Source organism: Leucopleurus acutus (genome assembly GCF_964270905.1).
Source record: "Leucopleurus acutus genome assembly, chromosome: 10".
Classification (NCBI taxonomy): Eukaryota; Metazoa; Chordata; class Mammalia; order Artiodactyla; family Delphinidae; genus Leucopleurus; species Leucopleurus acutus.
This window is the reverse complement of record NC_139153.1, coordinates 15,778,606-15,797,817: the sequence shown is the minus strand read 5'-3', so window position 1 is coordinate 15,797,817 and position 19,212 is coordinate 15,778,606.

Sequence of the window (19,212 nt, the reverse complement as noted above, 5' to 3'; positions counted from 1 at the left end):
GCCACAACAGTGAGAGGCCCGCAAAAAGAAGCCTGGATCCAAACTTCCTAGCTGCCCAGGCAAAGAGAGAATTTTATTAAATATGAAATGAAATATGTGTTTCTTGGGAAGGGCAGTTTTTCTTTTTTAATCACTGTGTCTGAGTAAAACTTCTTAATTGAGTTATACACAGATAAGCAATGTTCTTTTTCCCTCCTAGAAAACCACAGACCAGTGGCTCTCTTAATCAGTCTCCAACAGTACATTACACTAAGCCATTTTACAAACAGCCTTCCAAATTTTGACCTGCGTTAAGGTAGCCAATTCCAACCGGAAATCTCAGTGCCGCTACGTACACCCATGAAACCCGTTACATGGTAAATCTGAATCTAACATTCTGGGTCTAGAGCAGTCTTCTACCCCCATCTGCCTAGAGCGGACATCTTTTTTTTGTTTTTTTTTCCAATCATTTTTGGTGAAAAATGAAGCTCAGTATGAGTATTTCTGTGATGCAATCCAATTATTACAGTTCTACATTCTTGTCTCCAGGTTCCCAGCATCACTCTGTCCCAAATAATCTACCCTCCACACTCTTGTGGCTGGGGTTCCCTTTCCCTGTGGGTGTGGTCCTTGTGGAACACTGGCAAGATGATTTAAGCCCGAACTAACTTCTGTAGAATAAACATGACTCTTGAGAAGCTCTGATATCCTTGCCATGGCAACCCGAGAGAATGCAGACATCTTTGGGATTTCCCTCTGGCACCATGTCACTTACCCTTGTCCCTTTCTTCACGCTCCAGGCCATCTGTAAAAGGCAAGGGTGGGGGACAGTTCCTCTGCCATAAGCACGCAAAGGGGTAAGATCAAAAGTAACTACTACTTCAGAAAGTGGTAGCCTTTCCCCACTCTAGTCCTTTCAATATCCAGGGGCTTGGGTTTCTCAGAAGTGATACTTTGCTATGTCCATTCCTAGCACTCCGATGGGTATTTTTCTGAACCTAGAAAGGTGGAACATTTAATTTCCTCTGCTTGTCAGCATTGTCAGGGAAGCGAGAAGGAGTCCTCAAAAGCACGTTATCCCTGATATCATAGAAAAAACGATTTTTCCTACGTTTGAGATGACACTCTTACACGGATGTCTTTCTGGGAGAGCATTGCACATTCAGCAGGGTTGGGAAAAAGTTGCTGCCAGGAACTGATGAGGCTTAATATAAAGGCACACTAGTGTAAAGAACGATATCCCATAGGCTTAGAAACGGTAAGAAACCTGTATTGTGACTTACACAAGAGAATACGGTCAGGACAGTAAAGAGTTCTTTACTTCTTCAGTAATAGCAAACAGAACATTCACTAACTGTGGAAATAGTCTTTATTCTGAAACTCAATTTGTTTTCACTTTAATTCCTTCAATAATCCAATAATCCGGTTAAAAAAAATATGTTGCTGACACAAGAAGCAAATTTTTCAATTGAAGGTCTGTAACCATATCCCCACGCATGAGGTTGACATTGCTAAATATCAGGCCATGAAGACTGTGTACAGTACATTTTTGTACAGACAGCTACCCAACAACTACATTTTGACTGGCCTAAGTACCTTCTGCTCTGGATGATGGAATGTCATAGAAATTTTTTAAATTATACTTTATTGTGGTGAGAACTCAATATGAGATCCAACCTCTTAGCTTGTTAAGTCAACACATTATTTTTGACTATAAGTACGATATACCGAAGATCTCTAGAACTTATTCATACTGCTCACCTGAAACTTCACACCTGTTGATTAGTAACTCCTCATTCCTCTCCCCCCAGTCCCTGGGAGGAGACTGGGAGGAGAGGAATGAGGAATCAAACCACTATTTTTGATTCTATGAATGCGACTATTTTAGATGCCTCATTTAAATGGAATCATGCAGTATTTATCTTTCCATGGCTGGATTATTTCACTTAGCATAATGTCCTCAAGCTTCATCCATGTTGTCAAACATGGCAGAATTTCTTTTTTAAGGCTGAATAGTATTCCACTGTAGGTGAACACCCTTTGTTTTTCTGTGTCCGATCATCTGGGGTGGACATTTAGTTCCTTCCACATCTTTGTTGCTGTCAACAGTGCTGCAATAAACATGGGAGTGGTAATCTCTCTTCAAGATCCTGACTTCAATTTTTTTTTATAAATTCTTTTATATATATACAGGGAGGTTTGCTGAATCATATGGTAGTTCTATTTTCAGTTCTTTGAGGACATTTGCACAAGTTCTTCCCTTACACTCTTCGCTCTTCACCTTTTCATCCTTTGGATGTCAACTTAGTCAAGTCTTCCTTTTGCCCTGTCTTCATGATTAATTATGCTTCCTCTGTAGCCATTGCATGTGATGTAAATCCAGCTCCATCATTAACCTGCAGGGTAACCTTGAACAGATTCATTTATTCTGCCTTGTCACAATTTTTTTTTTTTTGCGGTACACGGGCTTCTCACCGCTGTGGCCTCTCCCGCTGCGGAGCACAGGCTCCAGACGCGCAGGCTCAGCGGCCATGGCTCACGGGCCCAGCCACTCTGCGGCACGTGGGATCCTTCCGGACCGGGGCACGAACCCGCATCCCCTGCTTCGGCAGGCGGACCCTCAACCACGGCGCCACCAGGGAAGCCCTGTCACAATTCTTTTATTTGTGAAATAGGGATGATAATAGTACCTTTTTCATAGGGTTTTTGGGAAGACTAAATACGTTAACGCAGATAAAGTACTCACACTACATAAACCCTTCATTGCACTTACAACTATGTTAAGTATTAGCTATCATTCTGTTTAGTATTGGTATTGTTATCATTGTGGTGGAGAGAATGCAGGCTTCTTTGCGATGCTCCACGATCATATTAATTTTTCTCTACCTTTTTATTCCCGAAACCTAGATTTGTGCTAGACACACACAAAAAATATATGCTTAATAATTATTTGTTGGGGGGTGGCGGTGGGATGAATTGAGAGATTGGGATTGACATATATACACTAATATGTACAAAATAGATAACTAATAAGAACCTGCTGTATAAAAAATAAAAAAAAAAATAAAGATCCTACTTTAAATAAATGGCATAACTTCCTGCTGTCTGACTATTTAAATTGCTATCACTACTAGGTAACAGTAAGATCCAATAAGAGCAAAAGGAAGGCTCACAGGAGTGAAATAAACTCTGATAGGATTTAGGAGTATCTGATTTTACTGACATGGCCTTACGGTATGTCTACACATAGAGAGGTGGTTGAATAATTATAATTAGCTGCATAAATCAGATAAAACTACAATGTTCCAGACACTTTGATACCACAAGAACTGTCCTCACTTTAAGGGTAGTAATTTGTATTTCCATCAAAATATCATGAACCAGCGAGGTAAAAACGATACTATGTGTATCGTTCAAGGTTCCAGCAGAAAACAGAAAGACTCAAAATGGGTGATTTGAGAAGAGTCTAAAACAGGAAGTATTTTAAAAGATGTGGGCAAGTTTTAGGAAAAGTCAAAGACAAGCGAGTAACCTAAAAGGAGTGTGTTTCCAGACTCTACCTGAAAGGAGGCAGCGAGAGAACAGTTTGCAGGAACCTGGAGGAAGAGCTGTGTGCAGAGGGCCACCGGACCGGAAGTGTGATCTCTGATGTAAGGACACGGTCAGCATGTAAGGAGGAAGCCAGGGAATTAAAAGCCTTAACTTCCCTTCTTTCAGACACATTCTCCCTCCCTCCTTTCTTCAGAGGGTGCTCTTCATTGCTGCACAACCACAAGCCAGTGGAACGAAAACCCAATGTTACAACCCACACAGGGCAGTTCCATGAACACAGAAAAGCATGGAGAAGGATGAAGAGTAAACTTGCAGGGGCAAAGGAAGGATGCCAGATAAGGAAAGACGACATTAACACATAAGGCCAATTAAGTTTGAGAAAGATTGTATCAAACAGAGTTAATTTTCTTTTCTGTAGGATTTCTGAGAGCCTTAAAATGCTTATGTGATTTATGACTTCGTCAGGAGGAGGGAGAAAGTGTGTGCAGCATGCCAAACATACTGACCATAGAACCTCTGTTCTTGGGGAACACCTTGAGGGACTAGTATCCCATTGGACACACTTTGGAAACTGTGGTCCCTCATAAATAACAAGGGTCAACCAATGTTACCTGAAGTATCAAATTAATTTTGCCTGGAGAGATGCTACCTTAATTGGGAGAGTTCATATACTCCACCTCCCCAAGCCCCAAACTGTGGAACTTTTAGAGTTCCAGACGACTGCGGGCATTCATCTACTCTGACATGGCAATTGGCAAATAAAATAATGGAGACTTTGAGAAATGGGGTCACCTGACCAAATACCAGAGTTAGAACTCTCACACCAGTCTCTAAATTTGGTCTTGCCACTTTCCACTAGTATTTATCAAATTTAGAACACTGTGGAGTTTTAAAAACTAGATTCAAAAATATATACACACAAAGCTCACAGAGGTAGATGGAGATCCCATTTGCTTCACTGCTAAGACTTTGGCTAGGCTTATATTACGTCTATTGGAAAGAAATGAATTTGCCCTTTTTACAACTCAATGTGGAATCCAAGAATTCACTGCCCTCAAAATTTGACTTTTTTTCCCCATAAAACTGGGTTCTAAAAAAAGATCTCAGTATAAAAATGAACACAGAGTGTTGTGCAGGTGTGTTTGCCCTTGGTAACAGACACAGCTGTGCCTATCAAACACAAAAATTACGGTATTTAATTTTGGAAAATTGCTAACGGCAGGCAGGAAAGTCACCTTCAAATATCACTCAGGAAGAAACAAAGATGTCATGAACAGTATTATTTTTCCAAATGTTTCCAGGCTAGAGTTGCATTCCGTGCCCTTCCAGAACCACTGAACAATGAAATGGGTAGGAAGTTGCCAAGCACATACAGCTGTGTGTCTGTTCGCCTGGGGTGTGTGCTGGGGGCTGAAGGAAAACAAGGTTAGAAAGTAAGGATTGAAAGTAGTGGCAATCCATCCATTAAATGCCCATTCTGCTGGTCCACATGAATTCCTAGTTGGAATTCATATTATACTGCAGTCTTCACTTACTTTTCACTACTGTTCCTCATTTTTTATCCCTCACCTTGTCAGTGCTCAAACAGCAGTGTCTCATCGTGGTGCAGTTATTCATTTGGCAACTCCAGGCAGTTGTTGCCTGTGGAGAATGTGTCGTGGCACAGAACACCTACATGCTTATGAATAATTGGTGGCCGAAGTTAACCGATTATTTAGAGGCAGTTAGATGAGTCATGTATTTTAGCACTTGTCTATCCACATGTAGAGGATTCTTTTTTCCCCAGTGAAATTTTACTAGGGGGAGATGCCCTAGTTCCAGCAACATATGTGGACTGGAATAGATTCAAAGGGTCTCTTCCAGTATTTCAGGTGTAGTACATCAGTGTTAACACCAGCTAACTACATGGCAGATAAATAAAGACTGGGACATCACGGAAGTAACCAGCCTTGCATAGAGAGTCCTGCTTTTTTAAAAAATATTTTTAAAAATTTATTTATGGCTGTGTTGGCTCTTCGTTTCTGTGCGAGAGCTTTCTCTAGTTGCGGCAAGTGGGGGCCCCTCACTATTGCGGCCTCTCTTGTTGCGGAGTACAGGCTCCAGACGCGCAGGCTCAGTAGTTGTGGCTCACGGGGCTAGTTGCTCCGCGGCATGTGGGATCTTCCCAGACCACTCTAAAAGTTCCACAATTTGGGGCTTGGGGAGGTGGAGTATATGAACTCTCCCAATTAAGGTAGCATCTCTCCAGGCAAAATTAATTTGATACTTCAGGTAACATTGGTTGACCCTTGTTATTTATGAGGGACCACAGTTTCCAAAGTGTGTCCAATGGGATACTAGTCCCTCAAGGTGTTCCCCAAGAACAGAGGTTCTATGGTCAGTATGTTTGGCATGCTGCACACACTTTCTCCCTCCTCCTGACGAAGTCATAAATCACATAAGCAACGTGTCCCCTGCATCGGCAGGAGATTCTCAACCACTGCGCCACCAGGGAAGCCCAGTCCTGCTCTTTTTGCTGACATTTTACTGTCATTCAAGCTGAAAGTACAGATCTTTCCTGTTTCAAACATTTTTGTACTTTATGATAGCAATAGCTTCTATTTAACGATGTTTTACTTCACATATTGTTTCTTCACGCATATGTGTCTTTATTCTTCAACTGTATCATAATTTCAATGAAGAGTCAATTGCTCTGGTTAAATTTACCTCTCACTCTATTTTGTGCCCCCAGAAGATGAATAGAGTCAAATTTGAAGTAGCTTTCATGATAGTCCAATTAACATATGGTATATACATACAAATTACAAATAAAAACTAGATTTTCCTAGGCTTGATATCCCTAAAATGTCCAAAAATATCTTATTCCCATGAACATAAACTTCAAGATGGCAATCGCATTTACAATTATGAGTAATAGGAACTGTTATTCCCGAGGAAAATAATAAGGGAAGAAATGTTTCATAATTTTTTTTTAGCAAAAACAAGTGATTTGCATGTTTCTACCAAAAGGGAATAAAGCCTTTAATATGGAATAGCCCTGAGGTCTCCTTTTTGGAAACAAAATTCATAACCACCTGCCATTTGATGAAATCTAATAAATTCCAAATACAGTGCACACTTCTGTAAACTGTTCAATAAAATGGAAAAGGAGGCCTCATCCACAGAGAGAAATAAGGATAAACGTAGCACGTTTGCAAGGTGTGGTTTTTCTCTATTAGAAAGAAAACATACCAAAATACTAAAGTGAGTGTGATTTCTTCCCACAGCAATAGTTTTAACTATACGCCAGCCTGCTTCAAGCCATTTTTTAAATAGGTGTCAACTTTATTCTTAACCTTTCAGTTGTGTTTTTCACAAGGAATGTACATAAATACCGTGCTTTGAATCATGCTGTTTTATTCCTATTATTTATCCTATGCATAATTAAAATTATGGAGACTGATAATAAAAATGGAAAAGGTATTGAAATATGTCTTGCTTGGTGAATTTTCAATAAACACAAACTTAGGATCTAGAATGTAGTTTGTCAGGATCCCAATGGCTAGGCTAGAAAGCCTTTACGTGACGACACTTACACGGCCCACTTATGACTGCACACTCAAGTGTCACATACCTGAATTTCTTATGTGCCTAAGTGTTTATCCTTTACTGGTAATACAGACTGAATTTTGCAATAGAAGACAGGTCATTGACCCATTTAGTGGTTAAAGACCACCTCAACAGGTGTTTGGGAGAGAAAAATATGCCACGCATTTCCATAAATATTGGCATTTCCATAAATATTGGGTATTGGACTGAAATTACAAAAGCCTTACATGTCCAGGTTTACTACTCTTGCTTAATGACGACTGTAGAATAGCTCTGTTACCAGAGGAAAGTAACCATATTTGTTATGCTTTGTGCTAGACATTACGGAGGCATTTTATATACATTATCTCATTTCTCTTTTAATATCCTGTGAGGTTCATATTTTATTACCACCTCACAGATTGAGAAACTAAAGCTGAGAGAAGCTAAACAGGTCTCATATTTGAACCCTGCTTTTTATCTCCTACTCTTGAGCTTATATTTCAATTGACATATATAACAAACCTCTAAAGTCAGAAATTTAGAATTTTACCATGAGCTTAATTTATTTGCCGATTCCAAGAGAGGCATCTGTATTTTCCCAACACTATGTTAAAGGTCATCTGGACAAGCTTCCAACCAATTCCAAATAGTCGTGTCTGGGTTTTTTTTTTTTTCCTTTTATTTCTCCTACTTGGGCTTAATGTAGGAGTTTCTGTGTTATAGAGAAGTAAACAAAAGGTGTTTTATCTCCAAATGAAAGGAGAGAAGTGGCCAGCTTGGAGATTCCACAAAACGTTAATCAGTTATGGCACTAACTGATTTATTTTGTTATATTCAGGAGCATGCTGGAATTGTGAAAGGAAGTTATGGGCATAAAATGATGTCTACAACAAGTCTTTAGGGTAATATAAAAAAATTTACAGTACTAACAGTAAGAAATAGGTTTTATAAAATCTAAAATTTTATAACTATTTTTGTCTATTTTTAACAAGTTTCTTTATACCATAATTTGGCTACAACTGTTATATTACAATCACACTTTTATCTGTGTAATGAATTTTTAAGTAAAAGACAATCATGCAAAATATGTCCCTGGAAAATGGGCCCATTTTGCATTGTAAATGTTCTCAATTAATGCAATGTAGCACTATCAAATTCAGCTAGAAGAGATAGGGCTCTAAGTCTCGCACTAGCATATTCCATTCTTAAGGGGAAACATTTTTGTTCACATCTTTAGACAAAACAAATGGGATCTGGGAAGGATGGCCCAATTTAACAGAGAGGGTGACCATTCTGATGGCCTTTTCCTATTTACCATTCACAATGAAAACTTACAGTTTGAGGAGTGAGGCATAACAGACTGTTGAAGTCCAACCAATATAAGTTGAACTCTTGATTCTACCTTGAATGACCACTTAACCTTACTTTCCTCCTCTGTAAAATGGAGATAATAATAGTAACAACGATTTCAAAGGGTTTTCGGGAGAAGTAATATTATGTGTGCCCAATAAATGCTGCTTCTACTGCCATTAATCTTCCTGCAACTCCAGCTATTACTAGTAATAGTTGCATTACACCTCCTGCAACTCCTGCTATTACTAGTAATAGTTGCATTACATCTCCTGCAACTCCTACTGTTACTAATAATAGTAATAGTTGCCAGAAACAGTGCCTCTGTTTGTTATTCCCTGGCACAGAGCTCTAGTTCATTGCCTCATCAACTCACTCCTAGATTAACATGATCATTCCTGAATATTCTATTGTCTTCCACTTCTAGCTCCTCTAATTTACCTTGCAAACCACTGCATGGTTATATGTAAAGATTATATTTTGAAATCTAAGGAATTATTTCTTTAAGTTTTAAATAGAAATCCATGCTCTAAGTCAGTGGTTAGCAACCAGGGATGATTTTGACCCCGAGGAGACATTTGGCAGTGTCTGTAGACATTTTTGGTTGTGACAACTATGGGAGTGGTGTGCTACTGGCATCTACTGATAAATTCTGGGGAAGCTTCTAAACATCCTTTGATGCTCCAGGCTCTCCCCCACCCAATCAAGAATTATCTGTCTCAAGATGTCAATAGTGCTGAGGTGGAGAATCACTGCTCTAAGTAGATAATGATGCTATACATAAAATAAGCTATAAAACATTTACTAAGATGATTAGGTGGAATTTAACCAGTGCCTTAGAAAGTATGGCCCTAGTTGTCTTACATCCTCTTATCACCATGGGCAATTTTCTCCACTTTTTTAAACCTGGAAATATATAGTCAGCTATATAAGTAGTATATTTAACTTGTGAGCATGAATAATCAGCTCTTACTATCAAACAACTATAACTTCTCATGCTTTAAGGTACAGAGCTAGGCCAATTGATGTAACATCCTTCTCAGTTCTGACATCAACAATTCCATATTCAAAAATCTTCAAATGTTCTTCACTGCCTACAAATGAAGTCCTCATTTCTTAGCATGACATTCAAGGCCTTCCACAGCTTGTCCCCTGCTTGGCCTGTCAATTCTATTTCCCATTGTTTCCTGGCATGAATGTCTGCCCCAGACAACTTGAGTTTTCAATGACGCCCATTCATACCCTTCTGATTAGCCCTCATCTCTTAGTCCTTGCCAGGCTCCCCAGTCCTCAGGGCACATGACCTCTTATTACTCTTATTATCTGTTCTGTTTATTTGACCCATAGTAAAATAATCACTATCTTGCTTTGTTTTGTTTTTGTGTACCTACTTTAACATTCAGAATTCATTTTGCCTCTTAAAGACATGAACTATATACAATATATTTTTTATTATTTATGGCCATCTTCCATCAGTTTTTCAAGAAACTACACTTGCCCCACATATCACATGGAATGGACAGCCCACTTAGAAAGCGTTTCCTGGGATTAGTCCTAAACCATTTGCTTTGACCTGTTCCTGACATCACATCCCACTCGAGTCTTAGTCAGTTTGAGCGTTTTGCTGAAGCTGTGCAATGAAAAGCATTCTAACACTGCTTCTCTATTCAATAGGAGAGAGGCTGTGATGTCTGATTAATGATGTCTGTCAAGGGTTTAGGATAAGGTAGTGCCGGCAGATGCAGCAATGGTTTGCTATCCCTGCTCTCCCCTTCCCTGTAGTTGTCAGTTCATTTCCAAACTCCATGGAATCTGAGAATGCTCATTTCTATTCCGTGGACAAGATAAAGTACATCACCGTATAGTCCCACAGATGATCTAATAGTGAAAGTCAAATTATATGTCATCTTAATCAGGGATACTTTATTCACTAGTGAAAGAAATCTATCACATACTGGGTGGGTAGATTAAAAAAATCAGTTTGAATGAATCTGAGATATGCCATGGAACCCAGGAAATCACTCTATTTTATCTATTCTCTGTTTCACTCTGTCTTCTCTCTCTTCCAGATGGGCTTTCACTCCTCTATTTCCGTTTCTGCTTTTCTCTACTAAAAAACTCTTACTTCTTTTGGCATAACCAAGGACAACCATGACAAATACATAGCTGCTCAAATGAAATGCCATTATTTTAAAAGCTAAGCATCGGGACGTCCCTGGTGGCACAGTGGTTAAGAATCTGCCTGCCAATGCAGGGGACACAGGTTCGAGCCATGGTCCGGGAAGATCCCACATGCATGGAGCAACTAAGCCCGTGCACCACAACTACTGAGCCTGTGATCTAGAGGCCGCGAGCCACAACTACTGAGCCCAGCGTCACAACTACTGAAGCTCACACACCTAGAGCTGGTGTTCCGCAGCAAAGAGAAGCCAGCGCAATGAGAAGCTTGCGCACTGCAACAAAGAGTAGCCCCCGCTCGCCGCAAGTAGAGAAAGCCCATGTGCAGCAACAAAGACCCAATACAGGCAAAAATCAATCAATAAATTTATAAACAAAATAAAAATACTTAAAAAAAAATAAAGCTAAGCATCAACTCACAAATGTCACTCAATCCCAAATCCAAATAGGCCCAAATTAAGCAGTGATTACCAGAGAGATAGAATAAGGAGAAATATGGTTGCAGAATGTCTCTTCCTTTGAGTAGGAGTAGCCATGCAAGTCTCAGTAACAAGGCATGTGACCTGCGTAGGGGTCCCCAAAAGCTTTACTTCATATGAATTCTCATACAGGAAAAACGGTTAGGTACTGTCCCCACCTACCACATAAAGAAGCTGACCCTGACAGAGTTTTAACGACAGACCAGTTAGTAACAGAAAGACTCAGGTTTAAGACAGTTTGTCTGATTCCAGAGCCTGATTATCACATCCCCAGGAGACCCTGAAACCCACTATTACCATGTGAGAGAACAAGTGCACTGTTTTTGTATTACAGATGGCCAGACTCAAAAGTAGAATATAAAAAAAAAATAAACAAAACAATTATAATAACTGCTAACATTTATTGAATGTGTGATAGGTCTGGGCATGTGCTAAATATTTGATCCATTTAATCCTTTTATCAACCCTCTAAGACAGGGACCATCATGATCCGAGACAACAAAACAGATGCAACAAGAGACTAGGTCACTTGCTCAAAACAACAAAGCTAGTTAATTGTAGATTTAAACTCAGGGTTTAAACCCAGGCAAAAAGATTCCAGACTACCGGCTTTTAATAGCCAAATATTTGACTGTAGGTATCTCTAGGGAGAGAAGGAAGAAAGAGATGAACTTATTGGTAAATCCTATACGCCTACTTTATTAAAATATACGTATGAGGGGCTTCCCTGGTGGCGCAGTGGTTGAGAGTCCGCCTGCCGATGCAGGGGACACGGGTTCGTGCCCCAGTCCGGGAAGATCCCACATGCCGCAGAGCGGCTAGGCCCGTGAGCCATGGCCGCTGAGCCTGCGCGTCCAGAGCCTGTGCTCCGCAACGGGAGAGGCCACAACAGTGAGAGGCCCGCGTACCACAAAAAAAAAAAAAAACAAAAAACAAAAAAAACCGTATGAGTATATATACTTATACATGTTATATGTACATATGTATGTGTGTATGGGTACACGAATACATATTTTCCTGTGTAAGTATAAAAAGTACATTTAATCTTTCAATTATTCAAAGCTGAAAATGCATGCCGGTAGTGTAGGTTTTCTCCCCTTTGCTTTGCATCGGAAAATTGCCTGCTGGTCCCTCTCCTTTTGTCAGATACTGAAAAGGGCTGTACAATCTTGTAGTCAAAACATCTCACTAAAAAGCTTCTCTGGTGGCAAAGCCTATCTTGGAGTGTGTTTGGTTTCCTGGCTGCCTTATTTGCTTACAACAATGCTCTTAAAATTGTCTCTACCATCTGTGTGAGGTCTAGTTCCTTGAATGAGAATAAGGTATTAAAATGCCATCCAGATGTCTAGATGCTTATCTGCATTAACATATGCAAATTGTCACAAGGTACTTTTTTTTCCTTCTTAAAAAATCTTTTTAGATGGAGTCTAAGAAAGTAAATCTGTGGAGGCAAAAGAAAAACATTTTTAAAGGTAAAGAAAAAACAAGATGCATCAGATTTGCATTGCTTATCTTTTTATAATCGTATCTTAGGAAACCATGACTTACAAATGATTTTGTGTCTATCACTTTGCAAAGAAGAGATGGACACCAAGAGAAACAGCAAAATTTACTTTGAAAGAAGGAAACTATGAACCCAGCATATACTATTTTTTGTGAGAGAAATCATATATTAGGAACATTAATGAAAACACTAACAACTTTCCTTGATAACATTCCATTTCCTGTCTGGCATATATCTTCTTCTGAACTCGTGTCTCAGTTTTCTGTTACAATAAACAAGTGAAACTTTATTTCCAATGTACTTATTATTTAAAAATTCTAAATAATGACACATGAAAAATGTTTCCACATTTATGGGTTTATGAGTTGAATGGGGGGTATGTTAGAAGTTTCTTTAAAACGTTACAAGAATTTCCACAAAAATGTGACATGTTGAAACCTAATAAATAGTCCTCTTAGATTTCAGAAATAAATATGATGTGTGAAGGTAAAGTTATTTGATTCATTCCATAATTAACATGTACTGAACCTGGTATTTCTTTTAATCACTATGTTCCCTTCCTAAATTCTGAATATATATTTTTGGGCAGGGTGTAAACTTTTCAGCTCTTTTATGTGAAAATTCAAACTCAAAGATTTTTTTCTCCCCGTAAATAAACAAGAATAACAGCATGGCTTCATAAAACACATTTTACAACCTCAATTACTCCTGCATCAGTATTTAAATTGCAACAGTATTTCCTTACAATGAACTCCAGAACATGTTTCAGACAGAAGCAATTCATTATCGCTACTGAAGACCTTGACATAGGCTGGATAGTTTAAAATATAATCAGCAAAGGAAAACAAAACTAAGCTAACATCTTTTTAGGGTCATATTATCTCTAAGTTGCCATTTATGATAGATTTTTTTCTTTTCCTCAATGAGTGTTGATTCAATAAACAGACCATTAACACCTACAAAAAGCTAGTTAATGCCTCCCCAGTTGTCACATTAAACTTTTTCAGCAGAGATGTGGCATGATTGAATTAAAAAAAATATATATATAGATAGCTTTAGTGAGAATGTGGAAGATGGATTGGAAGTAGGAAAGCAAAAACAGGAAGGATGAAAAGTCTGGAAATACAAGTTGGAATTGAAACTGTATTTATTTCCCACTAAATATATAATGAATCAGCTAAGCTTTCTATCTTCTTCATTCCTCTACAATTAAACTGTGTCGAGAAGAGCAAAGAGAAAATGAAGATAATTATCTAGCAGATTCAGTTAAGCAAACACTCGCTGGAAAGAATTAGATGATCCCGTCATCCTTTCCGCCCACATACTTTGCTGATAAGTTGTCTCCCTGATCCACCTGGCACACATCCTTGCTTGGATTTGGGAGCTGGACCACCCCTTCTGCCCTCCTCAGATATAAATGGCCAGAGCCAATCGCCACCAAATGCCCCCAAGTTCTTTCCAGGACTCACAAGCAAACCTAAGTGAAAAATGGAATTCAACACAAACCTATACCTTTTCCTTGAAAACGGACCCTAAACCTCATAAGTATACCTACGGTCAGAATTCTAAGGGAAAGCACTAATGTCACACTTACCATCATTGATCTCTCTCTCAGAATGCTGGAATTAGTGACCTTCGGGATAAGAACTACTAAAAAATTACAGTGTCAAACGATTCCTAACCAAATCACCCAAAGTACATGTGCCTGTTGATCTTCTCTTTAGGATAATTATCAAGAAAGGGGTCCAATATTCTACCTGAGAGAAATTTGTATTTTACTTCAAAATGCATTTGGCAGAATTAGCAGACAGATAATACAACCCAGCCCACCGCTGCCTTCTATATATATTTGGACTTGAAGCAGTTAGGATTCCATGATCTATCACCTAAGAGTGTGGGAGAGTTTACCGTGTGCTCCAGCCCCAATTTCAAAAGGCATCACTTTATAAAAAATAGATCCTGCTTTGGAATGATGAACCACTGAAAAAGCAAACTCATTCTTCAAGAATGACTATTTACAGAGTCTAATGCAAGGTCCCATTCCTTCACTTACTGCTTTACATCGGTGTTCATTCAGCAAATATTTAATGAGCACCAGTTATGCACCAGTCACTGTCCCACTGCCGTCAGTCACGCAGTACAGATCCATGTGAAGCTCCCCTGTTAATACTGGAGGTGTGGTTAAATCTCTTCCCCTTCAGTCACTCTGCCTTTCAATCCATCATCCCAAACTCAATTACTAGATTTCAAAAACACACCTATGCCATTCCACTGCTCAAAAATTTTCATCAACTCCCATCACCTAAAGAAAAATAGAAATCTTATTCATAATATTTAAAAATTTTTCATTGTCTGGCCCAACCTTAGTTTTTGCCTCTTTGTATTTGTCCTACTTCTCTTCAAGGACTTAAAATTTCGTTAACATGAGACCCGACACTTTCTCTTAGCTTTGGCTTGTGTTTCTCTTCTTTCATGACTATCTCCAGATCTCCAAGCCCTGTCAATGCATCAGGAAAACTAAGGCAGTGGCACCTAGTAAATACAGCCCAGACTCTTACAAAACATTTCTTCCACAAAGGTGTCTGATTTTTTTCTACTTAATACTGCTCATTTAAAAAATCTCAATTGAAGTATGTCTATATAGAAAAATGTACACATCATACATGTACTGCTTAGGAATTTTCATGACCTGTACACATAGCACATAGTTCAAAGAAGCATAAAATGACCAGCACCCCAGAGGGTCACTTCATGTCCCCATCTATCACTACAGTCACTAGTCACTGGTAACTTGCCTGACTTCTAACAGCACAGATGCATTTGTCTGTACTTTACATAAATGGAATCATACAGTATGCACTCTTTCGTGTCTGGCTTCTTCTACTCAACATTATGTTTATGAGATTCATCCATGTTTTTACTTGTAGTTGTGATTTATTAATTCTTATGGCTATATTATATTCTACCATGCAACTATGAGACAGCTTAGTAATTCATTTTACTCTTGAGGGAAATCTGGGTAATTTTCAGATTTTGACTATCCTGATAGTGCTGCAATTAATATTTTAATTATTATATAGGCATATATATAAATTCATATAAATGTATATATATATTTCTTTTGGGTATATTTTTTTTTTTTTTTTTTTTTTTGTGGTACGCGGGCCTCTCACTATTGTGGCCTCTCCCGTTGTGGAGCACAGCCTCCGGACGTGCAGGCTCAGCGGTCATGGCTCACAGGCCTAGCTGCTCTGCAGCATGTGGGATCTTTCCCGGACCGGGGCACGAACCCGTGTCCCCTGCATCGGCAGGTGGACTCTCAACCACTGCGCCACCAGGGAAGCCCAATATATTGCTATTTTTTAAACTGCCTCATTGCCCATATCAGGCTATGAGCATCTTTAGGGCAAAGTCTCTCCTTGTTTTCTTTCCCAGAATCCTTCCTACAGTATTCATGCCAAAAATACAAATAATGATTAGTGGAACATGTTAGTGTATAAAATCCATTGGAAAACATCACCTTATATAAAATGAGAAATCAAGCAACAAACCATTTTCCTAACTTTCTATTAGTTACTATTATTACTACTTTAAATAATCTAGATTATCACAGCCCAATATAACCCAAATATATCACTGCGTGGGAGAGGTTCTCATGATGACCTTGGGGAAGGTCAATTGTTTTTTCCTGGTTGCTGTAATCTTCAAATCCAAGCAGCAGGGTTAAGGTGATAAAAGTTGCAAAGAAAAGTCATACATTAAGCAGTAAGTATGTTAAAAGAGTCACAATTAAGATAATATAGGGCATCCTAAACACAAAAGTCCATGTAATTTTCTAAAATGAGCAAATCTCCCAGTCAACGGAGCTGTTTCTGGTTCCCAAAAGACTAATAAAGGTGCTATATGGCTCTCACTAAAACCGAGATTTGTTTATTCCCACATAGCTCAAGAGACCCAAGAGACATACTGTAAATTTTTCTCCTAGCCAAGGAAAAATGAGCAATGAATTTTGCTAGTTTAACACCAGATTCACACATGCTTTAAAAACGTTCAAGGGCAGCCAGTCCTTATTTATAGTAAGGCACTCCTAACACCATATCTAAACTTCCCAAGTCTTCAATTTATGCCTAGACTTGTGGCCATTCACTATCACTACTGTAGTTAAACGTGTTGTGAGAAGCAAGGTAGACCCATTATGGGGTACTCACCTGGTCTCTTGAGCATTTTCTGTGAAAGAGCACAAAAACCCCCAACAGGGATTTCATTTGCACTGGCAGTGCTCTGATTTTTAAGGTCATGCACAGAAGAGTCAATGTGTTGGATTTAATAAACCAAAAAGGATCTGTTAAAAGTCAATGGTTTTAATTTTAATAATATTGTAAAGCATATGTCTAACATATAAGATACACATTTCAGAAAATGTGTAAGTAACTTTTAAACTTCAAAACAAATTTAAAATATTTAAAAGGACATCTTGACCCATGTGAACATTATTGTGGACAAAAAGGCTGATAATTATTTGCATTTTTACTTTTCTTCCAAGCAATCCTTTCTGCTTTTTAATTAAAAAAATTCTATATTCAGTATGCTTTCTTTTCTCCCCAGAAAATCTATCCAATTTCCCCATCTTCGGTAAGAAAGGCAAACTTGAAAAAGTCTTCACTTATAGATAGATACCTTGCTGAACACTCTGCCTATGTGCTTCCCCATATTTTATAAGCATAAAGAAATAAAAATTTAAGTATCATGAGGAAGGATCAAAGGAAATAAAGACAAAAGGAAGCACATATTTTTCAATTATAGATTAAGAAAAAAGTGTGAATGATCTAAAGTTAAGCTTGCTAATTCATTATCCACAATGATGAGAAAAAGTTTAATATTCTCAGCGAAGCAACTGGGAATTAAGAAAATAAGTAGGTCCCACTTTCAGCTCAAAACTGCCTCTTTCGTGGGTTGAAACAGATCTAAAACTTCTCTTAGAAGTAGCTCATACTCATAGATATTCTCTCTCAGCTGAATCGTGTGTGTGTGTGTGTGTGTGTGTGTGTGTGTGTGTGTGTGTGTGTGTGTGTGTGGTGAGGTTGGGAAAACATCTTGTTCAAGCACTTACACTGATCACACATCTTTGGGTCCACAGGAATTTGTTAACCTTTCTGTCCCCTGGATAGTCTTACAAGCCTAGGGATCCTTTGGACACTGGTCAAGTTGCAATTAATTATTTCTTTCCATGGGAAGAGATGGGAGTGACAAATTGTTACTATTGTTCCTGGAACGTGGCACGGTAAAGCTCTCACCGTATTATCGTAAGACATATACATGTTATAAGAAGGGAAGGAAATCTAGAGACATGATTTTCTGTAAAATTCTTGTATACCTCTACCCAGAACAGTACGCAAGAGTGCTTACTATGAGCCAGACAATGGTTTACATATTTTGGACACTTTTTTTTTTTCCCATTTAATCCCAAGTTAACATCTCTCCTGTCATATCTCCTGGGCCATCTTTTTCACTCCAGCTGGTTGGTGGCAGCCACCAGGTATAACCTGACAATATCTCACCTATGTGGTGCAACAAACTTCCCAGTATCTGCCCTGGGCTTCTGTCCCAGAGCTGGGAGAGATTCCTGTGGAACTATTCCGATAAATGTGTGCAAACCTCCAAGTGCATCAAAGTTAACACCCCATGGTGCAAACACTGCCCAACAGAGGAAGGGAGATCTGATATGAATACACCCCTCCTCAACCTCTTGGTAGACAGTCTGCACAGGTCTTAAAGGGCTTGCAGCAGGGTAGAACCCCAGTGCCCACAGCAGTGACCAGCTTGGAGACATCTTTAAAACGCTTTTGCTTCTTCACTGTTTTACTGTTCCCTTGTCCTCACTCCCTGTGATCACTTTCCAGAACAAACCAACTGTGCCCAATCCCTTATCTTAGACTGTGCTTTTGAGGGAAACCCAGGTTATAAAAATCGTAATATACAACGACCTAATATGGAAGGTTTTGTATTAACCCCATTTTAAGATGAAGATACGGACACACAGAGAGGTTAAGTAACTTGCCCAAGGTCACACAGTACGTATTCAAACCTGGATGTGAACCCAGCCAGTCCAGCCCAGATCTTTATGGTCAGATCACTACAGTGTATGGCCTCCCTGGCTCCATCAGGACCATGTGAAATAGGGAGGCTAGTCTCAACGCAAAGAGGGCCATGCTACCTGTAGAAGGACAGAATTCTGAGGCAAGCACATAAATACACGCACACCTACGTAAAATGGCCACACTCACGTACACAACCTTCTCTTTTTCTGCTGTGTGGACCTCAAAATCTACCACACTATTTCACATTTCCTCCTAAAGTTTTGATAAAGAAGTTATTAAAATTCAAAGGATCACAAGGTCTGATAAATTATCAGCAAGGATTCTTCCTTTTCACATCTGTTCTCATTCTACTGCCCAAGGGAATAAAGAGAAGTCCCAGCCTAGAGAACAGCTATTCCTTGAGATAATAGGCCTAGAAGTCCAGCCTTACTCCTCATAGCCCTCTATGACACTCTTTCATCCAGTGACTTGGAAAACAAAGATATTCTATGAGAATAGCATA